The following is a 10,000-nucleotide window of genomic DNA, read 5'->3' on the forward strand; positions in this document are numbered from 1 at the left end:
AAAATGTTCCGATACAAAATTTGAACCAAGATAGATACAGATATGATTCCTTCTTAAATATACGTTGATTATCGAACAGAATATGGTAAATATTTTGCGATGACCGAGGATTTCATGAATTTTTTTTTTTTTCGAAAAAATTTTCTGTTATCGGAATTTCCTCAAATTTCATTTGGTTGCCTACTAATGCATATTAAAAACGATAATCAACAATCAGAATCATTATTTATCATTTATTTCAATTTTTATAATGAAAAACGTTCACGTCCTTTCGCGCCTCTCGATCGTCGTTTACGTGATGCATCGGTCAGCCCTAGTTTACGTGGTGCATCGGTAAGATCGAGTTCACGTTCTGCATCGGTAAGATCCAGTTCACGTGGTGCATCGGTAAGATCGAGATTACGTGGTGCATCGGTAAGATCGAGTTTACGTGGTGCATCGGTAAGATCCAATTCACGTTCTGCATCGGTAAGATCCAGTTCACGTGGTGCATCGGTGAGATCGAGTTTACGTTCTGCATCGGTGTGATCTAGTTTACGTTGTGCATCGGTAAGATCGAGATTACGTGAAGCATCGGTATGATCGAGTTTACGTTCTGCATCGGTCTGGACTTAGAGATATATTTTCGACGTGAAAATGTTCCGATACAACTTTTGAACCAGGATAGTTAGAGAGATGATTTTTTCTGGGATGTACGTTGATTGGGGAATGGATTGTGGAAAATAACTTGCCATGACCGAGGTGTTCTCGAATTTTTTTTTTTTTTCGAAAAATATTTTCTGATTTTGGATTTTACTCAAATTTGATTTCGTTGCCTTCTAATGTGTTCTAAAAGAGTAAATCAGTAATCAGAATCGAAAAATATTTTTCGGATTTTTTTTTTTTTGAAAAAAAATTTTCTGATTTTGGAATTTCCTCAAATTTGATTTGGTTGCCTTCTAATGTGTTTTTAAAGCGTAAATCAGTAATCAGAATCAATATTCATTGTCGACTTTAATTTTTATAAGGAAAAATGTTCACGTCCTTAAACGCCTCCCCATCATTAGCCCGAGTCCAAGTCGATGTCAGTCCCGAGCGGACGGTGTCAGATACTACCTATCGCCCCGGTCTGGACTTGGCGAGGTATTTCGACGTGAAATGTTCCGATACAACTTTTGAACCAGGATAGTTAGAGAGATGATTTCTTCTATGTTGTACGTTGATTGTGGAATGGATTGTGGGAAATAACTTGCCATGACCCAGGTGTTCTTGAATTTTTTTTTTTTTCGAAAAAAATTTTCTGATCTTGAAATTTCCTCAAATCTGATTGCGTTGCCTTCTAATGTGTTCTAAAAGAGTAAATCAGTAATCAGAATCAATATTCATTGTCGACTTTAATTTTTATAAGGAAAAATGTTCACGTCCTTAAACGCCTCTCCATCGTTACCCCGACTCCAAGACGATGTTAGACCGGAGCGGACGGTGTCAGATGCGACCGATCTCCCCGGTCTGGACTTAGCGAGATATTCCGACGTGAAATGTTCCGATACAAAAATTTAACTGTGATAGTTAGAGAGATGGTTCCTTTTGTGATGTACGTTGATTGTGTAATAGAATATGGAAATAAACTTGAGATGACCGAGGTCTTCTGGGATTTTTTTTTTTTTTCGAAAAATATTTTTCGATTTCGGAAATCCCTCAAATTTCATTGAGATATGTCCTAATGTGTTCTTAAAGCTTAAATCAACAATCAGAATTAATATCCAAAAGTTATTTCATTTTTTATGAGGAAAAACGTTCACGTCCTTTCCGCTCCCAAAAAGTGAGATATCATAGAAAATATCGCAATATATGTTGTTTACGGCCATACCACGCTGAAATTGCCAGTTCTCGTCAGAACACTGTGCTGAGAGGTTATACCCAAAATCGCTCCGTAGAGATAGTTGTGGAATTTGTGAACGTTAAAACTGACCTGTGAAAGTGACCGTTGTGTTAGACCAGACGGCGCCAAGCCGCATTCCAGAGCCAAGAATAGACTGAGTGAGTGACGAAATTTTACCTGCTCGGGTCCGAAAGGCCCTGAAACGGCCGAGTTTCGCGTGAAACCGACCGCTTTTGAATTCCTTTTTGAAAGGAATTTCAAAAATTTTATCAGAACTTTATTAAAATGATGGACGACCAGGAAATGAAACTCCCTTCAGATTCATCTGATAATGAAACTGACCCCCCGAGAGTCGCCAAAAAGAGAAGTCGAGTTGGAGATGTGGAAAACCCAAACTTCACGCATCCAACAACATCTATCAGGAAAAGGAAGGACAAAAAGACAATCCCTGTAGAAATCAAAAATAAATTTAACTACCTCAATCCAAATGAGGTAGAAGTCAATGCAGCAACCGTTGAAATTAGAAAAAATCAACGGAAACCCCCGCCAATAGTGGTCAACGGCGTTTTCAAAAAACACAATAAAACGGTGGCCGACATAACGAAAGTTATAAATGGCAAATTTTATATTAAATACAGTGCCATGAACTCCACCGTCTACACCGAGACGGTAGAAGACAGAAAGAAGTTAGAAAAATATTTTGATGAAAACGACGTAAAATACCACACTTACACCCCAAGGGAAGAAAAAACTCATGCTTTTACGCTGAGGGGACTGGATTCTGATCCAGACCTGGAAGAGATTAAAACTGAACTCCAGGAACTAGGAATTCCGGTTGTGGAAATCCACAAACTAAAAGCAACGAAATCACCGGCGTACATGGTCGTCACCGGAAATACGATAACGCTCCGGAAAATACAGAAGGAAGTCCGCGTTATTAATTATACAGCCGTTCGGTGGAACAAGTACTACACAAAAAGGGAAGTAATCCAATGTCACAACTGCCAGATGTGGGGACATGCCACGGCCAACTGCCATAGGACCCCAAACTGCCTCAAGTGCGCGGAAAATCACGCGACTCGCGAGTGCCCAAAATCTATGAATACGCCGGCAAAGTGCGCGAACTGTTTCGGGAGTCACCCCGCAAACAGTACCGAGTGCGCGATTTACGTGAACATCTGCAACCGCAGGGCGAGGAACGCCAAAACCGCCGCCCCTGCCGCCCCCAAAGTTTACCGCGAAGCTCCAATCCCGGCCGTGAATGTCTGGGAAGAAAGGAGAAAGGCCCAAGAGGCCAAACAAAAACCGGTAAGTGGCATGGCCAACCCCCAAACCACCCCCAAAACCCCAACTTCCCCCCCAACAAACAAAACTCATGACACAAATAACACAAATAACTTCCAAAACGCGTTTTACGAGCTGAAAAGCGAGTTCAACAGACTTAATCAATACGTGGACATACGACAACTACTGACAGACGTCAAAAGACTCAACCAGCAGCTGCAAAATGCAAGCCCCGCCGAAAGAAAGTACGTCATACTGGAATTCTTCCTCAATTTAAACGACTAAGTCATTAAAAATCGCGACTTGGAACGCGAATGGAGTCTCCCAAAAATTCCTGGAGATCTCCAATTTTCTAAATTACAACCAAATAGACATACTGACTATCAACGAGACAAAACTGAAAAACAACCACAAATTTTTCATTAAAGGATACCAGACATATAGGCAAGACAGACAAGACAACTCGGGATTCGGTGGAATCGCTATACTAGTAAAGAACATTATCGCATCCACCATTTTGCCTACCATCAACTGCACAATAGAGAACGCTAGCGTCCAGATTGATGGCAACTTAATCATAACGGCGGTGTATAATAGCCCCAGTCGCAAATTCAGTACCAACTGTCTAAGATTCCTATTTTCTAGGAAAAATAAAGTAATAGTTCTAGGCGATCTAAATGCTAAACACGAAGAATGGAACTGCAACTGCAGAAACACCAATGGAAATCGTCTATTCAGTTTCCTTGAAGCTAATGATGACGTAATTTTGAACATCCCTAACGGACACACTCATTTTCCAGACAATGGAAAAGCTCCGAGTACTATCGATTTAATACTCACTAAGAATATTAACTTGAATAGTATCCCGGACGCGAGTTGTCAGTTAGGGTCCGATCATAATCCAGTGATCTTCTCGGTCAATTACAGCAGCGAAAGAAACCCAACAAAATTAGTGTACGACTATTCGAACGCTGATTGGGCAAAATTTCGTACAATATTAGATAGTAAAATAACTATCAACAATAAAATCGAAACTGCTTCCGACATCGAACGGGAAATTGAAAAGTTTACGAAGGCCCTCAAGTACGCCCGCGATAAAGCAATTTCCAAAAAACCGAGAGCTGAAGTAGCAGAAAAACTACCAGCCCATATTATCGACTTGATCAAGTTCAGGAATAAAATCAGAAAAAGGTGGCAATCCCACCAAAGACAAGTCGATAAAACACTCTTAAATTCATACACCCGCGAAATCCGAAACCACATAAAAATTTTCCAGAACGAAAGATGGGAACAGAAAATCTCCAGGCTAAATTCTAATAACAAAGATCTCTGGAAAACAGTCAAATCCAGTATTCAAAAATTCTCCCAAGTTCCCATCTTGGTCCAAAATTCCGCGAATTACATCACCGATAAAGAAAAAGCGGACGTACTTGCGGAAAACTTCGAAACCGCCCACCACATATCCCAGACCGATAGTCCAGAACAAGCAGACATACGGAAAAGAGTGGAAGACTTCATAAATTCGAACCGCTTCGTAAAGCCCGAAAATCATCTATTAACAAATCCATCGGAAATACGGGACGAAATTAAAAAGCTTCCACTAAACAAAGCGCCAGGAAAGGACGAAGTGGACAATAGACTGATCCGGAACCTATCCAGAAAGGCCATAGTTCAACTGAACTACATCATAAACGCTGTATTCAAATTCCAACACTGGCCTAGCTGTTGGAAAACAGCAGTAGTAACCCCTATCCCCAAAGCCGGGAAAGTCACAACTTCTCCCGGCAACTACCGTCCGATCAGTCTACTGTCTAACCTCAGCAAGCTGACCGAGAAAATCCTGTTAGGAAAAATAAAACATGTAATGAAAAACAATAAAATTCGCGATGACCATCAATTTGGCTTCAAGGAAAAACACAGCTCGACACAGCAAATCTGCCGAATCGTAGTCGACGTAATAAATAGTTTCAATAATAAAAACCACACGGTCATGCTCCTCCTCGACATCGAAAAGGCGTTCGACAAAGTTTGGATAGAGGGGCTGACCTACAAATTAATAAAACTTAAATTCCCGAAATTCCTCATAAAGACCATTTACTCATATCTCAATAACAGAAAATTCATAGTACGCGTAGGGAATGAAACATCCGCGCCCAAAAATATAAAAGCAGGAATTGTGCAGGGATCAGTCCTTGGACCTAGATTATTCAATATCTACGTCCAGGATATCCCGAAACATAACAAAACAAAAATCGCCCTCTTCGCGGATGACACGGCCATATATGCCCACTCATCCAGCGCTGAAGACGCCAATCGCGAGCTGAAAAACCATCTTGAAGTACTTATCAATTACTTCGACAGATGGAAAATAAAACTGAATGAGACCAAAGCAGAGCAGATCGTGTTTAGCAGAAGACGGAATGAAAAAGTAATCTTAGACAAATTAAAAATCAATAATACGGAAATTGCTCCAAAAAGCTCCGTTAAGTACCTGGGCATTGAATTGGACGAAAGGCTAAATTTCCACCGCCATATCAAAGCACAAATCCATAAAGGATACGCCATCAAAAAGATACTGCATCCTCTATTGTGCAGTAAAAGTATGCTGAATGAAAAAAACAAATTGCTCATTTACAAAACATACATCCGGCCAGTAGTCACATACGCTGCGCCGGCATTTTGTCACCTTAGGCCCTTTCCAATAAGGCCCATTCAAAACCTTCAAAACAAAATCCTAAGATTGGCCTTGAGCAAGCCGTATTACACTAGGATATCCAAACTACATGAACTCGCGGATATTCCAACCATCCGCGAGTACCTAAACAAAGTATCTAGCGATTTCTACGAATTCCAGTGTAAATCCAACGCACTGACAAGACAAATTACGAAAACGCGACTCCACGCATCCCCTCACCCCCTCCCGTACCAATTCCTTCCCATATTCCTTAAACCTCCCTAAAAACCCACCCCAAACACCCAAAAACCCCTATGAAAACCGCCATCTTCCAAGACCGGCCATGTCACATACCGACATTTTGAAAAATATGTCTTGACGACGAATCACAACGAAAGGTAGCGGCAGCCAATGCGAATGGCGTATCCATCGCCCTGTTATCGTAACAACCAATCGGTCCTACGGGTACTAGACCCAACAGCGACACGAACGGTGCTACGAGAAATGGGGACTGGCCACGACTAGCAAATGACGGCCGTTAGCTGAATTGAGAATCGCCGTTTAGCATAACGGGAACCCCTTCCCAGACATGTATATAAAATTGTATATAAAAATTTGTAAATGATAAAACTGTACATAACTGTATATATATCCCCAACCCACCCCCCATCCCTCCCCAAATTACTTATATCAGGTTTTTTATTCCTAAATTTTTCCTGAAAATCCCCTATTATAATAAAATAAATAAATATACGATATCAAACAAAAATTCCCAAACACCCTGAAATTACTTAAAAATTTTTTATTATATGTATATGAAATGTAACTGATAATACCAGAATTATCTGGTAGGAACTGTATATAAACCCTTATTGTTGATTAACATGGCCTATATAGGCACATATCTGTAACTATCACAAAGACAAATAAAGACCATTTGAATTTGAATTTGAATTTGAACACTGAAGCCAAGCAGCGTCGGGCGCGGTTAGTACTTGGATGGGTGACCGCTTGGGAACACCGCGTGCTGTAAGCTTTTTTTTTACGTTCTGCATCGGTCTGCCGAGATAACGTGGTGCATCGGTATGATCGAGTTTACGTTCTGCATCGGTAAGATCGAGATTACGTGATGCATCGGTAAGATCGAGATTACGTGGTGCATCGGTAAGATCGAGATTACGTGGTGCATCGGTAAGATCGAGTTTACGTGGTGCATCGGTAAGATCCAATTCACGTTCTGCATCGGTAAGATCCAGTTCACGTGGTGCATCGGTAAGATTGAGATTACGTGGTGCATCGGTAAGATCGAGTTTACGTGGTGCATCGGTAAGATCCAATTCACGTTCTGCATCGGTAAGATCCAGTTCACGTGGTGCATCGGTAAGATCGAGATTACGTGGTGCATCGGTAAGATCGAGTTTACGTGGTGCATCGGTAAGATCCAATTCACGTTCTGCATCGGTAAGATCCAGTTCACGTGGTGCATCGGTAAGATGGAGATTACGTGGTGCATCGGTAAGATCGAGATTACGTGGTGCATCGGTAAGATCTACTTTACGTTCTGCATCGGTCTGCCCTTGTTTACGTGGTGCATCGGTAAGATCGAGATTACGTGAAGCATCGGTATGATCGAGTTTACGTTCTGCATCGGTCTGCCCGATATTACGTGGTGCATCGGTTCAGCCCTAGTTTACGTTGTGCATCGGTCTGGACTTAGAGATATATTTTCGACGTGAAAATGTTCCGATACAACTTTTGAACCAGGATAGTTAGAGAGATGATTTTTTCTGTGATGTACGTCGATTGGGGAATGGATTGTGGAAAATAACTTGCCATGACCGAGGTGTCCTCGAATTTTTTTTTTTTTCGAAAAAAATTTTCTGATTGTGGAATTTTCTCAAATTTGATTTGGTTGCCTCCTAATGTGTTCTAAAAGAGTAAATCAGTAATAGGAATCGAAAAATATTTTTCGGATTTTTTTTTTTTTCGAAAAAAATTTTCTGATCGTGGAATTTCCTCAAATTCGATTTGGTTGCCTTCTAATGTGTTTTTAAAGCGTAAATCAGTAATCAGAATCAATATTCATTGTCGACTTTAATTTTTATAAGGAAAAATGTTCACGTCCTTAAACGCCTCCCCATCATCAGCCCGAGTCCAAGTCGATGTCAGTCCCGAGCGGACAGTGTCAGATACTACCTATCGCCGAGGTCTGGACTTGGCGAGATATTACGACGTGAAATGTTCCGATACAACTTTTGAACCAGGATAGTTAGAGAGATGATTTCTTCTATGTTGTACGTTGATTGTGGAATGAAATACGGAAAATAACTCGCCATGACCGAGGTGATTACGATTTTTTTTTTTTTTCGAAAAAAATTTTCTGATCGTGGAATTTTCTCAAATTTGATTTGGTTGCCTCCTTATATGTTCTAATAGCGATAATCAACAATCAGAATCAAAATCCATGATCGGGTTTGATTTTTATAAGGAAAAATGTTCACGTCCTTTTTTTCAACCCCGACTCATTGACGATGTTAGAACCGAGCCGGCGGTGTCAGATACGACCGATCGCCCCGGTCCCGATCGTCATTTACGTTGTGCATCGGTCTGCCCGAGATTACGTGGTGCATCGGTCTGGACTTAGAGATATATTTTCGACGTGAAAATGTTCCGATACAACTTTTGAACCAGGATAGTTAGAGAGATGATTTTTTCTGTGATGTACGTCGATTGGGGAATGGATTGTGGAAAATAACTTGCCATGACCGAGGTGTCCTCGAATTTTTTTTTTTTTTTCGAAAAAAATTTTCTGATCGTGGAATTTTCTCAAATTTGATTTGGTTGCCTCCTAATGTGTTCTAATAGCGATAATCAACAATCAGAATCAAAATCCATGGTCGGGTTTGGTTTTTATAAGGAATAATGTTCACGTCCTTTTTCGCCTATGTTCTTTTTCGACGTGAAATGTTCCGATACAACTTTTGAACCAGGATAGTTAGAGAGATGATTTTTTCTGGGATGTATGTTGATTGACGTACGAAACTTGGAAAAAAATAGAAAAGACCGAGGTACTCTAGAAAAAAAAATTTATTGAAAATATTTTTTTGATTTCGGAATTAATTCGAAATTCATTCAGATGTCTTCTATCAATATCGCGAAAGAAAAATCAATAATCAGAATCGATATTCATCTAAGATTATTTCCTTCTGGATTGTGTTAACATTCGGTACGATCTTGTCTACGTGATGCATCGGTTTGTTTCTCGGCTCTTGTGAGCAAGTTGGACACTCGAGACGGCCTCCATCGATCGGATTAGGCGGGCTTTAATGTTAACGTGCTGCATCGGTGTGATCTTGTTTACGTCATGCATCGGTATAGCTTTAAATCGCGCCGTAAAGTCGTTCACGTCATGCATCGGTATCTTAAATCGCGCCGTAAAGTCGTTCACGTCATGCATCGGTATCTTAAATCGCGCCGTAAAGTCGTTCACGTCATGCATCGGTATCTTAAATCGAGCCGAAAAGTCGTTCACGTCATGCATCGGTATGGCTTTAAATCGCGCCCTAGGGTCGTTCACGTCATGCATCGGTGGCACAAAAAAAAGACGCCGATGCATGACGTGAGCCGACTTTTCGGCTCGATTTAAGATACCGATGCATGACGTGAACGACTTTACGGCGCGATTTAAGATACCGATGCATGACGTGAACCGACTTTTCGGCATGAAGTCAGCTAAAATTATCGTGTGCATCTTGGGTCGGTCCACGTACCGTAGATCAGAGAGGGACGACGTACATACATCGGATACATTTGTATCCAACAAGTTACGATCGTCGTCTGATCCAGCGGTAATCGGACCTACTCTCGTGAATTTATTTTGCCCCTTGAATAATTTTGTACCGATGCACGACGTGAAGTCGACTTTTCGGCATGGTTTAAGCTAAAATTATCGTGTGCATCTTGGGTAGGCCCACTTACTACAGATCTGAGACGGACGACGTACATACATCGGATACATTCGTATCCAACAAGTTACAATCGTCGTCTGATCCAGCGGTAATCGGACCTACTCTCGTGAATTTATTTTGCCCCTTGAATAACTTTGTACCGATGCACGACGTGAAGTCGACTTTCCGGCATGGTTTAAGCTAAAATTATCGTGTGCATCTTTCATTTTACTC

The sequence above is a fragment of the Harmonia axyridis genome, chromosome X, assembly GCF_914767665.1.
Source record: "Harmonia axyridis chromosome X, icHarAxyr1.1, whole genome shotgun sequence".
In the NCBI taxonomy this organism is placed as follows: Eukaryota; Metazoa; Arthropoda; class Insecta; order Coleoptera; family Coccinellidae; genus Harmonia; species Harmonia axyridis.